Here is a 4,662-nt window from a genome sequence, read left to right as displayed (position 1 = left end):
GAGAGAGAGAGAGAGAGCGCACTTAGGCAATTGTACAAATATCGTTCTATATTCCAAATATCCTAGGAGATATATCTTTGATTATCTTCTTTACCGTTTTTAGTTTTTACTGCGATCTTAAGTCGGAGGAAAAAACGAGAAACAGGTAACGCCCTTCGATCGGTCCGATTGTTGTGGTATGTGAGAACCGTTGAATGGGAAGTTAATATTAAACGTTTCGAACCGGTCGGGTACGTAATCGCGATTGCCAGGAACACCGGTGACCTGGTCATTTCGGACTTTTCGGAGTGGCACGTGCATGTGAACACCATCATACCACTCATTATATCGCTACGTGCAGGCTATACTCCTCGTGTTTTCCTCATATCTACATATATTTACCATCGATCATTATGCCCGTGAAATCCAAAATTGACGACATTCGTTGTCGTGGATGTTTGTGTAGACTCGACTGTTTAATGTTAAATGTATATTATAAATTATTTCAGTTCTACGCGCTTCACGATAAACCGCGTGCGATTCAAAATATTCGATATATTTAAATATTTCCATATTTCCAAAAAAAAGAATTTACTTTGACATGGTTATTGAACGATTAAAATTTAAGTTTAATCGTTAATTGGGATTACGAGCAGACACGCGGCGCGTTGTCTACGAGTTGGTTTACATCTCGTGCAGTCTGGCGCAGTGATTTGTAGAGGAAGTTTGATCGATGCATCACTTCTCTCGCCCACGCATCTTTGCAATGGTTGCACGATGCAGTTAAGCTAAATACATAGTACAGATGAAATATTTCCAAACATTGATAACGGCCTACGCACTACTTACTTATTCAATAATATTATTCTTTGAGCACTATTAGCGATTGTGTGTTATACCAAAACTGGTATAACATGAAGCAATGATGTTGCTTTATCGATATTAAGATAATAATTAAGATTATTATACAATGATTAGTAATTTCACGTATATGTATATAGTAATCCGAAGATTATTAACAATACTAATAGTCTCTTTTATCAAATAAAAATCAAACAGTATTTTATCTTCCAACTTTTGCAAATTAATCTGTATAATATGCGAATTAGAACTTATCGTACATTATTACTTTATCGAAATCTGTTAAACTTTAGATAGCGAAAGCTGAACATTCATATTGAGAGCGCACGTTTTTCAATTGTAGTTTACACTTGTATGTTTACCCTTCGAATTGAATCTCTGTTCTGATTTATACGCTTCATTTCACGTGTAGACAAATTAGATAAACCACAGATCTGTTTGCCGCGGCTTTTGGAAGTGCAATCAGTCTCGTTGCCGCACGATTGCACTTTGCTCCGCACTGTCTCCGCGACAGACTTTTCACGGTTGGTCGATCGGCTGTGAATGCGCAGCAGCTCGTTTCCGAGATCGTTTTTTCTCTCGCCTCCGTGACTCTGATCGTTCGAAAGGCGACCTGACTTTCGATATAACACCTTTGCGGTTTAATGCAATATCGGGAAATGAATTCGATATCAAATATTCTGTTTTTTTACTCTAATATTATTATTTTTTTATTACACGCAACAATCGTTCGTCGATTCCTATTTTATGTAGAATTTTAGTCCATTTAAAATTAATATATTATTTTTGGAATTACAAATTGATTCTAAATAAAATGATGTTTTAAGTATACATTTAAATATGCGAGAGTATGAAGTATGTGAAAATTTTTTAATCATTATATTGCAGAGCGATATCACAAAATGCATTATCTTATAGCGTATATTTCCGCGAAAATATTTTTGCGGAATGTTTTCCCGTATTTTTTCCCAGCAGTTTTACTTGAAAATATGCAAAGTTTGAAATAATTTTCCACATTTATTCGCATAAAATTGTATAAATTTCTACAAAAGTACAGTTATTTCAATCTTGAAATAATTAATTCAGTAAAATGTAATCTTGATTTGAATTAAAAATTTATAACATTTTTAGAATTATTAATAATTCAGTAAGGCACAAAACGGTAGAATTAGTGTACCTATTTATAAGTCAAATCAAGGATCAATTTTTATAACGTTCGTATTCGTAATCTGATTTCCATTTGCACAGCACACAGTTTGTGACGATAATAAAAATCCACAGTCTAATTTTGATGATACTTTCCTGATAACGTGCATTTGTCTTTTTTCTTTGTGTACTTTATTTATTTGAATAATAAAATTTCGAAAGTGTAAAATGAAGATTGTCTTGAAAACAATAGCCCTGCGCTAGTATGAGCGAGATAGCGAAATTACTCCCTTCCGCCGGAGAAGTTACATCGTCGAGAAAGTCTTCAATTATCTTATTGATCGCGTTACCGGTGTACGAGAGACGCAATCCCTTCCTACATCCTGCGTCGCGAAACTATGAGTAAGAGCACATCAAGGGTAATCCCTATGACATGACGCTGAATCATCGCACACTCTGCTTTAAAGTCCCGATAAACTCAATAAAATACGCTTGCGTTTGAGGGGTGACAGATAGTTCTTTTTTTGCACGAGAAACACTCCTCTGATAATATTAGATAGTTCATAATTAGCTCTCTAAATCTGAATCAGTGAATAATCACTGATATCAGTGCCAAGTATGCCACTGGGAATCAGTGAATTAAATATGAAATCCCTAACCTATCTAATCTATTATGTGATCTAACTAACTTTTTAACCTTGTTTTAGTTTAGCTAAATTCAATGAATACGATATTGGAAGATAGAAATTAACATGTCAGTATTTTAGTTATATAACGCTCAAACATTCTTTCTTTTTGTAATTGAACTTCACTGATTATCAGTGCCAAGTATGTCACTGAATAATTAGTAACTATCCATTGATTCAGAGTATTTTTAATACTTCTTACTCATGCCCTTGTTATTGACATTTAATACAATTAACTGTTAATTTCACTTTACTTACTTTGCTATTATTATTCTTTGTATCTATACTTGTATCTATTCTTTGTATCTATATAATCTGTTAAAAAAATGCCATACTCTTTTATTTTTTAAGAAACTATAAAATTATGGAAAAAGAGAGAGTATTATGGAAAAAGAGAGAGTACTGAAACTGACATTATTTTGTTTTATATTAATAGAACGTTGTGCAAACTTCACAGATTCAATTCCATAAATTTGGAATTATATGCGAGCAACAAATTTTGTGCCGGTACTTCACTTTTATCGCCTACATGTTCAGAAGTTTGCTCGATATATTTACATTTATTTCGCAACTCATTCGAAATGTTTTGATAACAACAAATTAGCAACAAATTTCTACGTTATTTTTAAATATAATTTCATTTTATATATATATATATATAATTTCGCTAATTTTCTTTAGCGGAACATAATTTAAAAAAAAACAGCAAATTTTTGTTGGCAACTCTTTAGCAAATGAGTAACAAACAAAAATGTTAGAATTGATACTGCTCACTTGTTTCGCTAATTAAGACATTAAAAAGACAAGTGGAAAAGAGAAACAGTTCTATGGCGCGATGCGCATCAGTGTTTTTCCAAAGGGTCATTTACGTATACACCACCTTCTTGCAGCATCGCTCTCTTGACTAATGGGGTGATTTCCAACCTTTACGCATAATCTTCATCAGCGTATGCACAATCATGAGATGTATTTGCATATTAGCATACATTAGACTGTTTTGTAAATGAATAAAAGAGCACATTATACATATTAATGATACTTAAATTGATCAGACAAGTATACTGACAGCGGACATTTTCATGAATATATGGAATTTATGGAATATTCATGCAATTTTTATTGTGTTGGTACTAGATTTTTCGATTAAATGGAAATGGCTATTGTCTATAGAGTTTAATATCTTTAATGTTTCCACATTTTTTTTAATTAAGCTTTAAATAGAATTTTTTTATTAAAATTTATTTCACATTGAAAAAAAATCAGAAATTTTACTGCCATAATACATTTTTAATAAATTTTTAAATTTTATTTCACATAGCTCAATTTCCAGTATTTAATATTTAATTAAATTTGTATTAAAATAAATTGTATTAAATAATAATTAAATTTATATTAAAATTAACTGCGAAAGATCTGTCATTATCACTAAAATTTTTTGTACATTATTAAAATTAAAACAATGTGATGAAAAGAATCAAACAAGGAATAAGCAAAAGTGCGTGCATGAAATCAAGCTCTTGGGTCTCGCGTTTCGCTCGTATTTCCTATCCGTCATTTGATTCCGGAATTTCGCGCTTTATTTGTCACCGAAGGCAGTTCACCATGCCGACGTGACGAATTTTTTGATATCGCACTATTTTATAGTTGAATATAATATGAGTAAGTATAATATGAGAAGAATAAACATTCCTTTAGCTTCATTCGGAGTAGCCTCCGAAATTAAAATCGTTTATTTATTTCTTTTTCTTTTATTCATTCTTGATTAATGTAGGAGAATCGTCGACACATAGAAATTTAAAAGTGAATAAATGAAATTCAATCATTGTAATTTTAAAATTCTTCGTAATTTGTGGAAAAACCAATAATTACAAGAGAATAAATTATGAATTTAAAAAATTTAATTACTTTATCAAAATTTAATTAATTTATCCAAAAAGATAGAGAGAATTGAAGTGTGTGTGTGTGTGTGTGTGTGTGTGTGTGTGTGTGT

Source organism: Atta cephalotes, assembly GCF_000143395.1.
Source record: "Atta cephalotes unplaced genomic scaffold scaffold00011, whole genome shotgun sequence".
Taxonomy (NCBI): Eukaryota; Metazoa; Arthropoda; class Insecta; order Hymenoptera; family Formicidae; genus Atta; species Atta cephalotes.
The sequence above is the reverse complement of the archived record's forward strand: the minus strand, read 5'-3'. Positions refer to the sequence as shown.